The sequence below is a fragment of the Carlito syrichta genome, unplaced genomic scaffold (genome assembly GCF_000164805.1).
Source record: "Carlito syrichta isolate Samal-C Ts95f unplaced genomic scaffold, Tarsius_syrichta-2.0.1 Scaffold302291, whole genome shotgun sequence".
NCBI classification, from domain to species: domain Eukaryota; kingdom Metazoa; phylum Chordata; class Mammalia; order Primates; family Tarsiidae; genus Carlito; species Carlito syrichta.
Genome location: NW_007246387.1, coordinates 1,213,813 through 1,225,445, shown reverse-complemented (window position 1 = coordinate 1,225,445; position 11,633 = coordinate 1,213,813).

Below are 11,633 nucleotides of genomic sequence, written 5' to 3'. Positions count from 1 at the left end.
AAGGCAATCATTGATTAAGTTTTCATGGATTAAGGTTTCTGGTGGGTGGGGGACGCCCCTCCCACATCTGACTTTGTGTATAAAAGACCCATTGTAATTCCCAATAACACACATTGCTTCTGCACTAGACTGGAGTCCAGTCTCTTTCTTTTTCTCTTTCTTCTTCCCCCCAATCACCGACGCCGTCTCCACCTTTGGGGTACCCTGAACCCGGCTGGAGCTGGTCTCCGGCAAACACCCACTGATGTATCATACTCTTGTTGTGTGATGCCATTGAACACTGGGAATTTGTCTGTTATAGCAGCTAGTGTAACCAAAAGCCCAGTGCTTTTATTGCCTGAGGGAAGACTGGTTTCATATCTGCTTACAACAACAACAACAATCACAACAAGGGGGTTCTGGTGTATCAAAGAGCCATGTGCCTAGGTAAGTACATTTCAGCTAGGAGGCTCTATCCGAAAAGTAGATTGGTTCCATCGAAAGGTAACCTAAGGGAAACAGTAGGAAATAAGAAATGTCAAAATTGCCTTTAAATGGAAAGGAAATACTGTGAAGTCAGTGAGGACTTTATGATGCAGCAGCAGAGAGTGACGGGAAGATTAAAAAATATTTTTGAATGCCAGAATGAACATTTCTAACGGGTTGATTAAATATGCTAAAGGTCACATGTCACCAGATGGACACAGGCTCCCAGGCTTTGGGGAGCACAGCCAAACGCAACATTGAAAGTGTGTTTTGTTGTTTTCTTTTCTCCCTCTCTTTTATTTTGTAAAGTTTGAATTGAGTAAAAAAAAAAAAAAAAGGGAAGAAAGAAAGAAAGAAAGAACAAGAAAGAAAGAAAACTGCGATTAGAACGTTGAAAAGTGGAGAGCACCATTCTGGTTCAGATAAATAATTGCCCCATCCCACATACTTTGAAAACTGAGCCAGGGAAATGAAGATGATTTCCACCCTGTCCCATATTTCATCCAATAGGTCAGGAAACAGCTACCTACAATGGGCGGAGTGCTGTGGGGATTGACACAGGCTGTCCTCAGTAAGTTCACTGTACGTGTGTGAGCGTGGTGGTGACTTGAGGAAAACAGGGGAGGACAGAGTTGAGAATGCCGCTGCCTAGGATAGCTTGGGGACTTTATGAAGACCTCAGCCTCAGGAGGGCTGTTGGCTCTGGAAAAGAGAGTCAAGTTTAAATGGCTTCAAGGCAATTTACAGATGCTCCTGGGAAGCTGATGTCATGACCACATGGGATGGCAAGTAGTAATAGGATGGATTTTTTCAGAAGTATGACTGATTCTGAGGATGAATGCAAGAGAAGGAGTCCTTGCAAATTTGGGCTTGCTAAGTGTAGATAAACCTGACACGTTTATTCCATGCCCCACAAAACTCAGGTTGAGGAATGAATGTCAAAGTCCAGCTCTGGGAGACAGCTTAACCGAACCATTTCTTCAGCCATGCCCCTGTAAAAATTTTGGAGGCAGAAACTCAGTGAGTAATACCATTCTTAATTTATGAAGTGGCTTTGTTCATTGCTTTCTAATACTTGGAAACGTGCACCATGTTGTACCCTATTTCACCAAAACAACAACAAAAACAACATTGTACAGTTGGACAAGGTGCTGGGAGAGAGAAAGGAATTTGACTTTAGCAGAAGGAATTGGCCAGGACAATTGCTTGTGTACCACTGCTGAGCTGAGGGGTCAACCAACCCTAGTTAAATGAAGCTGACATGAAGGAGTTTGCACGTTTCTCTTCCCAATTATCTGCATTTGTTGGTTTCATTTGATAAGGTTTTTTTAATTACCTAATCTATGTCATATGAGTTATAATCACACTTAAAATTCAAGGCATGCTGATTAAGTGCCTTGAGAGGGAAAAAATCAAGCCCAGAGGAAACCCAAAGAAAGAGATGATTCTGAATGGGTGAGATCAGCAGACTTTATGGAAAAGATACCACTTTATCTTCACTTTGAAAAAATAGAGATTTTAGAAAACTTTGTATGACATATACTATATACAGAAATATGCCTAAGCCTTCAGTGTACAGGTTTATAATTTATTATAAAATAGAAATAAAATATTTTGAACCTCTAGAGGCCCCATCATGTCCACTCTTAGGCACTCTTCTTCCCTCTTCCCTAAAAGTAACCACTCTCTTGGTATTTCACACCACAGACTAGTTTTACCTGTACTGGAATTTTATGTAAATGAAATCACACAGTCTGTGTTCTTTCATGTTGGGTTCTTTGGTTCAACACCTTTTTTCTAAGAGTGATCCGTTTTGTTGCATATCACATTTTTTCATTAATTTTCATTGCTTCATGGTATTCCATTCCTTGTAATTTATCCACTCTCCTGCTGGTGAAAATTTGGTTATATTCAGCATTTGGCTCTTAAAAAAATCATGTTATGAACACTTCATGTACATGTCTTTTGGTGCACATGTGTATGTATTTTTCTTGGGTACATATATGAGAATGAACTTTGTGAATGCATATGATTGATTGTACTTGATGGTGTTAAACTGTTTACCAAAGTGGTTGTTGAATATGAGTTAAGAAAGGAAACTGGGGAAGACAGCTGGAAACAAAAAATTTTATGGTGAAGACACTGAGGCATGCTGCAGGACCAGTGAGGGTTTTAGAGTGAAGAGAGTTTGAGTATATGAAGGATGTGTTAATACTAATAGATAAGTCAAGAATAGGAAAGGATAAGAATATGGAAGGCCTTAATGCCTTTTTAGGAAATCTGAACTTATAAGTAGTGGGATATTATCAAAGAAACTTTTATAGGGAAGCAGTATAATCAGTTCCGTGCTTTGGGAAGAGAAGTCAGTATGAACTGTCTGTAGATCAAGGACTAGATAGGAAAGGATGAAATTCTGATCTGGGCATTGAGAATGGAAATCTACAACCATCTAGGAGATAAAATGACTGAAGTTCCCATAAACAAGTGCTATCTTTTTTTTTTTTTTTGCAGCTCAGAGCCCCTTTCCTGTTACTATCTGGAATGCTTTGCTCTGCCTTTTCCTTTTTTCTCTCTTTGACAACCATGGCTATTGACTTCTTTTAGGATTCCTTAATTTATTCCTTTTAGTAAGATTTTTATTCAAATAATAAGAGCTACTCTGTGGTTTTAAGTAGAAATCAAGTGGGAAAAAGGTAGACAATTTTATATTTGTAATGAATGTTAGAGATAAGCAAGAGATTACACAGGAGCTGTTGGGTTTAACTAGTTCTCTGAAAAAAAAATGCTGTCTGCTAAAAAGATGCCAAAAGATTTTATAATTCTTCATCTACACACCCAAGTATTGGGAAAAGCCCTGTCAATATCTAGTACTTTGTTTTCTGTTTTAATAGGAAAGGCTGCACAGTCTGAGAATAATTTGTATGAAATCATATTAACCATTGATCACCAGAAGACCAATTTAATCTGATTGTTTTATGATGGTATTAGCACACTGTTAAGGGGACAGATGGGTCAACAAAGAAGTAGATAATTACATGGCAAAGAATGAGTCCTGTCAATCAGTTTTTTTTTTCTAGCAGCAGTGAAAAATACATGAACAAATTCTCACAATGTCAAAGGTTTGACATAATTCCTGTTTTTCAACATGAAACTGCCATCATTTAATAGCTTTGGGGTTTAGGCTCAATTAGTTTCAATCTTTTTGGTATGAGCCTGAAACCTAGGCTGAGGCAATTGCAATAAATATTTGGTAGACTCCAGAAGAATAATTATATTCCCGAGCTACAAGCAATTAAGCGCTAGATGTATTCCTTGTAAACCTTTGCAAATGCAATGAAAAACATGTTTTAAAAGACATAATTAAATGGCTTCTTCCCTTTGGTGGCATTTAGGTAAAGGAAAATTAAAGCTTGTTGTTTTACCTGGGAGCAAAAGATATTTTTGGCTATAAAAATTATGATAGCTTGCATATAACCTTCTGGTAATCTTTCAGAAATTATAGAGAATGGGATAGATGCCAGAAACCAGATGGGCAAATGTCCCACAATTCAAAAGGGGGAAAAGAAGGGCTTTTGCAAACTACTGGAGGAGAAGTTTAATTTCAATTCCCTCCCTAATTCTAGAATGTATTAATGACAACAATTTTAGTTTTAGAAGGTTGCCAAGCAGCGTTATTTTCCAAGCCTCTCTAGCCTCTCTAGTTCCTCTTTCCAAGTCTCCCTTGGTGGCCTTTTATCTTCAATCTATACCATATATATCTTCCTTCTCTAGTACTCAACTTCTTTTTTATCAAAATACACTCCCAAGTGTGTATCTTTCTACCTGCATGGTTCACCCAACATCTGTATACCAATAACCTCCACATTTAAACCTAGGGCCCAGATTCTTCTTCTCGTGTGTTAACTGATATAGAATTACCTGGGCATGATGTTGGATCATGAAGCTCCACTTAATCATGTAGCCAACATCCTTCCCACAGACAACTTCTCCAACTTCAAATTTATTACTCCTATAATCCTCCCCCTACATCTCTGCTCAGCCATCTACCAAAGTCAGAAACACTGCAGTTATTTTTCACTTTTTCCTCCCTTTTCTCTACACATTCAATTCATCATTAGTTCTGTTCAGTAATTTCTTCTAACTGAAAATGTCTTTCTTCTTCTCCACATACTCTGTAATTGAGATCTACCTCCTAGCTTGCCAAACTTACTGCTTATCCTCAGAGGTCAACTCCAAGTTCTGAAAGCCAGCATAATTTATGTAAGACATTTATCTTACTATGTCATTACCCTTCCTAAACATTTTCAGCATTTTTGCGTCTTCCCAATAGATGAAAACAAATCTGTGCATGAGATAAAAGAATATTCATTACTAGCTTGCCTCTTTGTTCTAATTGAATCACTTCTTTCCCTGGCTCTCTGCACTTAGCATGGGAGAAGACATCCTAGTTGCTGGGTATCAGTTTCCTCAAAATGAATACATTTCTGAATCCCATGGATAACTTAAAAAGTTTCATTACAGATTGACAGAATTAAAGCCCCTAGTCTTTGAGTCTGTAAGTTTAGCAAGTGTCCTGGGTGATTCTGGTGCAGGTTCGCATTTGGAAACCACAGCTGTGACGGATAAGAGGGAAGTAGAGAGATGCCTCCCTCTCTTAATGATTTTACACTGAGTTAGGGAGGTGAACACAACTATATTGCAGCAAGTAGGTCATAGGTGAGCCAGCTTCTAGGCGATAAGAGAATATGGGGAGTAGACGGAACTTGCTGTTGAAAATCAAAGGTGTTTGGGCAGTACTGGGAGTCACTTTTTATCCAGGAAGTCCTTCTGAAATTAGGTCTTGGGACAGCCTCTCTGATCTGCATTCTCTACTCTCACAAGAGTCTGGAGAGCTGCTATTCCACAAGTTTGTCCTTTGAATCTGTTACTTCAGCTTGCAAAATTGTCCTCAACTTCCAAAGGGAAAATTTCATCAAGACATTCAAAAATAATTTCCTAGCAGAGAAATGAGGGCTGATGGCTCTAAGACACAGATGACAGGATCATATCAGGGTTACGCATGTGTATGGAGAGTTCCTTTTCTGTAATGCTGGCTCTGAGCAATGACATGAGAGTGAGACTCCCATACTCTCCCAGTTCTCCTTATGGTCCTCTGCATACACTATGTTATTCCCAACTCCGTGACCTCTGTCAAGAGTGTGTGTGCTCCTCTATGCACTTCCTTAAACCTATCTGTCATTCAAGTTGAATGTTTAAAGCCCCGTCTACTCTAGCTCATACTCATCTTTTTTGGAATCTGAATTCATGACCATTCCCATTGATCACCATTGTCATCATCTCCTCTTAACATTCCCCAAATGCTGACTTTGTAGCAAGCGCGGGTTTAAGTGATAACACAAAATGGCTAATTTAATTCTCATGATAATTCCATGAATTCAATACTGTCTTAATCTACATTTTACAGATGAAGGCTTAGAGAAATTTGGTACACTTTCCACTGTAATACAGCCTATAAATAGCGAAATTGGGATTGGAACCCAAGTCTCATTGACTCCGCAGTCCAGGACGGAAATCACTGAGCAGAAATCAGTGTGCTGACGATTGTCTGTTCTCTCACAGACCAGTCTCTCCACTTCTCTGCCAAGCTCTGTACCCAAGGTGGCTGCCCTGCATGGACTGCATCATCCACATTCTCTTGACCTGGTTGTGTGTGGCCAATAGGGGTCAGGAAAATGGAATTCGAAGGAAGTCAGAGTGTTTCTTCCCTGCTTCATCTGTGCTCTGGGGCCATCTTTAGGAATCACAGCCTCCCTCCACCACTCAAATGTTGAGGAGGTAACCTCTCTTCACAGCTTCACTTCTCAGTGTTCTCTAGTACTTGGCTTTAGAGGCAAAGGTGGCTTCCCACTGTTGCGGTGTTTGGCACTTTCTTCCACTGGTTTGCTCCCTTTCCCCACTCTGCTGTTATTAATCCCTTCTGCATTTAAACCATCTGAGGTTCATTCTGGTTTCTGTCGGGACACGGCCCGATATACTTCGCAAACCTGGTTCTCACCCTGAGCTCTGTTACCGACAAGCCAGCTTTCTCACAGGGCTCCAGGCGTCTAAACCGAATCCCCTAACTAGACTTTTACTGCCGGGATGCCCTGTAGATGTCTCAAAGTCTGCACTGCCAAACCTGAAGGTCCCTGTGTCCACAAATTCCAGGCTTCACGCTCTGCTTCCTATGCTGGTGGCTGAGTCACTCCCGCCAAAAGCCTGGGTGTCCTTCTGACCTCCTCTTGCTCCTTCATCTCCTCTCCGTCAACGCTAGCAGCTACCTTAGTCTACGCCCTTAATATTGTTCAAGTCCACCCTCCTCTCTCTTTCCATAATGCCACTGCCTCTGTGTAGATGCCCAGTGTCTATCATTTGGGCAATTAAATTGTAACCGCTTCTTAACTGGTTTCTTCTTTCCAGTTTCTTTCCAGCCCTGCATATCGACACAACTGCCAGAGTGAGCTTTCTTTTTCATTTGAAAAGCAAATAGATGAGGACATTGTCATTTCAAATCATATGTTTAAAAATTTAAAAGTCCCCAACCCTCTCTTAAGCCCCAAATTACGCGGCAGTGGAAACGACTGAGTATTTTGAGCATGATCATTTTTCTACATGTCTAAACCATATATGTACACAAACACACATACGTTTGTTTGTAGAAATAATACACCATGCATGTGGTTTGGCAGTTGAGAATACCATAGACAGTAATTACCTTTTAAAAACTGAAATCGGATGTTGATCTTCCCTTCCTTCTTTAAAATCTTCTGTGGGGTCCTATCATTTCAGGATAAATTTTGGGTCTTTTGATATGACATCCCCAAGCCCTCGCTGATAAAGCCCTTGTCCAAGTCTCCAGCTTCATCTCTTCCGACCTCCTTCCTTTGCCCTAGGATCCAGTCACACTGAAGTCATTCCTGCTCTTTAAAATATTCCGGACTGTTTCATGCCCTCACACGTACACGTTTCTCCCTTTATTCTACTTTGACAATGTATATTTCCTCACCTGGTTGACTTTAAGCCTCTCAAGGAAAAAGCCATGGCAGGGAGACTGGTGAATAATTTCTGGCTTTTGAGACCTCTGGAAAAGGTAGAGACTCCCAGGTTATCGATTTCTTTTTTTTTTTTTTTTTTTTGAGTTGGAGTCTCACTCTGTCGCCCAGGCTGGAGTGCAGTGGCCACTCCCGACCCCCGCAGTCTCGACCTGCTGCGCTCCGGCGATCCTTCCACCTCAGCCTTCCAAGTAGTTGAAACTACAGGCATGCGCTACCACGCCCAGCTAATCGATTTCTCTTTACCAGCTTTGAGTCCTAAACTAGTGAGCGATAATAAGCTAAATAATCTTTATATTTGGAAAAGTGCATCTCTGAATGTTATGTGCCACTCTCTAAACATTTTTACTGCTTTGTATCTGGCTTAAAATAATCACCTATTTCAGGCCTTAGATGGTTCTATAACATTGATGCCAGAAAACAAACTAATTAGGATGCAATACTTATCTCTTAAAATTCTAATTTAAAGTAAAGTTTTAAGATTTAGAAATCATGCCGTTGATCTCTATTGTATCTTGAAAATAAATGTATAGCATAGAAGACCAACAAAGAAAATACAGATAAATAGAAATTAAAGCCATTAGTATTTATGCCATAAATATTATAAACTCAGGTGGCCAAAGAAGACACACAGGAGGGAGACCCCAAAAAACCAGAATTATTATTTTTTTGAAGGGCGGGCCCCTGATAATTCAATCTTCCCCCGCTAAGTAAGTGTTCTAGGAATCCATCAGCATCAGTGTACCGGTTAGTGTTAGTACCAGTTAGTGTGAGAGGCTGTGTTCAGCTTCAGTGAATCTTTTTTTAGAGATTCTTTCAATATGTTCACCCATTTCATGATGAGTGATTTATGAGAGCACCAGCCTACACCACACTGAGTGTTCAGCAGTTTTTGACAAAAAAATGCCATGCCTCCTTTGCCCCACCTTCCCTATTCACCCGATATTGTCCTCAGAAACTTTTTCTTGTTTCTCTGGATGAAAAAAAATCCTCAAAAGGAAATGTTTTGCTGATGTGGAAAAGGTGAAACAAGCAACAAAAAAGGCAGAAGCCCTAAAAGGCATAAAAAATGATGAGTTTAAAAACTATTTTGAGAAAAAGCATCTCGGTAGATGTATTGCATCAAATAGAGAGTACTTTAAAAGTGACTGAAGTTTCAACATCAGAATAAATACACAATTTTTTATAAATACATCCCAGCTTATTTTGGGTCCCCCTCCTATACAGGCATATATAAACTTCTTCTCTTAAAGAGGAAGTCTGAGAAAAAATAACTTAGTAGAACATGGTACATTTCTGCCTTCTTAAGAAAAATACAGGGTAGGGATAATGAGGCAGCGAATCTGTTAAACCTGAATCCTGCTTTTCAAATAGGAAGTGGTAAGGAGTCTGGGGGTCAGCCTGGTGTAACCCTGTAGCACTCATAACTTACTAATGCGGGAGTTACCTACTGGGGTGGTAAGACGATACTTCAAGTCATTTTATAATTTTAAATTTATTTTAACCAGGAAATATGTTTGACTTGGTTCTAAGAGTATGACATTTGAGAGTAGTAAATAATTTAATACAGGCCAGGGGTAGTCTGTGTTGATACTTACAGCTGAGTTCTCTAAGTGAGGACAGACCAAGTGGTATTTGTAGAAATTCTTACTCTCTAGGAGTTTTTGTTTGATAATAGGGACAGTCTACACGTCACCTCCAAATACTTATCATTGTTAGAATTTAGTGTCTTTAAGGTCCACTTTCTAGAATGTTTTACTGAAATAATACTCTAAAAATCCACCTAATAACTCAGGTGTCTTCACAATAAATTTCTCTTATTTGGTTGTTTCTCTTGCCGAGCTGTTTCTCGGAATGGACAGAGCTGATGAGAGCCCTGCTTTTGAGCCATCCAGCACTAGTAATCTCACCACAGCTATCACACTGAGAATGAAAATAGCCTTGAAGAATTAGCTTGTGAGTCATGGTGAGGACTGTAATGTGTCTGTTCAGACGCTTGGAGAATGTTTCCTTCTTTCACTTTGCATGGTTGTAAGTCCTTAGAGAGGGTATAACATGATGAGTATAGACAGATATTGGCTAGAGAGCAGAACTTTAAGAATAAATGAAATTATTCCAGGCAGCAGAAACAGCACAGTCAGAGGCAGAAGGGTGGTCCTCAACACCATGTATTTCCTGTTAACGAGCAAGGAAGTCCATGGGAACGAAGATGCGGGAGGCTTAGATGCCTGTTCTATTGTGTCATTTACCATCACTCCCCTTCCCCCGGGCCTTAGTGTCTGTGTATGTGTGAGGGTTTGCTGGTTTGTGTGGCCCGGCTGAGTCTCATGTTGTAGTGGTTTTCCCAAGTCGAGGGTGGGGCCTGCAAGGGGACGGTGGGGGCAGATCCCTCAGCACGGCTTGGTGCCGTTCTTGTGGGTGGGAGTGAGGGAGTTCACACTCTTAGTTCCCGTGGGAACTGGTTGGTGAAAAGAGTCTGGTATCCCCTCCTTTCTCTTTTGCTGCTTTTCTCGCCACGAGACCTGCACACACGAGACCTTTACCTTCCATCACGAGTGAAAGCAGCCTGAAGTCGACGCCAGAAGTGGAAGCTGGTGCCACACTTCTCGTGCAGCCTGCAGAACTGTGAGACAAATAAGCTATTCTCATTTATGAAATGCCCAGCCTCAGGGATTCCGCTCTAGGATGTAGAATGAAGGGGTCACGCCACTCCAGAGCTAAGGTTTCTTCACGTCCCACTTCCAGGGACCATGATTGTTTGAACTGAGATCGGCTGAGGGTCCCCTAGAGTTGTTAGTGACCACAATTTAACGGCTCATGAAAATAGTTCCTCACTCTGCCTAAAAAAAGGAAGGGGGTGGCCCCAGGTGTCAAAGTGTCACACTTCCATTTTAGAAGGAACATGCAGTTGTGTTTTCTGCCCCACAGGGCTCGTAATTTGATGTTTGGCAGGCTTTCATGACCATGTGCTGATTGCTGCCCCAAAAGGCTAGAGGAGCTCCTGTGTGTGACACGATTCTATGTGAACTTTGATGTTAGGGAGAATACGGTGAAGACAGGGAAGCCTGGCAGTCCTAGGGTATTTTACGTGGGCTGACCTACATTGCTTTGTATAGTATCCACGCAGGACATTTTCAGTCAAAAGAAGTTAAGTCAAGTTAAAGAAGCCTCTGAAGTAGTCTTCTCAGATCCTATCCGTGGCCCTGACTGGTGTGAAATTTTTATTTTTTAACTTCCAATTTATTATTTTAAAGATGTGGGGTACAATTCAGGGTTAGGTACACAAATGTTCGTTATGCAGGCACCCTTGTTGATGAAGTGTGCCCCCCAAAAGATTCCCACTACTGCCAATCCTGCTTCCCTACTCCCACCCCCCTGCAGTTTCCCACTAAACATAATTAAATACATCAACGGATGTAAAACAAAACAAAACAAAACAAAACACGCGATCGTATCATTAGACACGGAAAAAGGTTTTGATAAAATCCAGCACCCCTTCTTGATAAAAACCCTTGAACATCTAGGCATAGATGGAACATACCTCAAAATAGAGCCATCTATGAGAAACCCACAGCCGGTATACTACTAAACAGATAGAAATTGGAACCATTTCCCCTGAAAACTGGAACAAGACAAGGAAGAAATTGGAACCTTTTCCCCTGAAAACAGGAACAAGACACTCTCACCCTTTCTTGGGCAAAACTTGCACATAGTTTTGCAAGTCCTAGCTAGAGCAATCAGACAAGAGAAGGAGATCAGCGGTATACAAATAGGAAAAACGGAAGTCAAGTTATCCCTCCTTGCAGACGACATGATGCTATACCTTGAAACCCCAAGAGAATCTGTCAAAAACCTGCTTGCACTGATAAAGGACTTTGGCATAAAATAAATATGCGAAATTTTATTGATGCCGTAGAAATCTGTATAACAAGCATGTTTATTATACTTCATTTGTAAGAAGGTGAGAAAGATAAAAGGCACTAGAGCTGGGCTCGGTGGCTCAGCCTGTAATCCCGCGCCTTTGGGAGGCTGAGGTGAGTGAATTGCCTAAGCCCGCGGGTTTGAGACCCGCCTGGG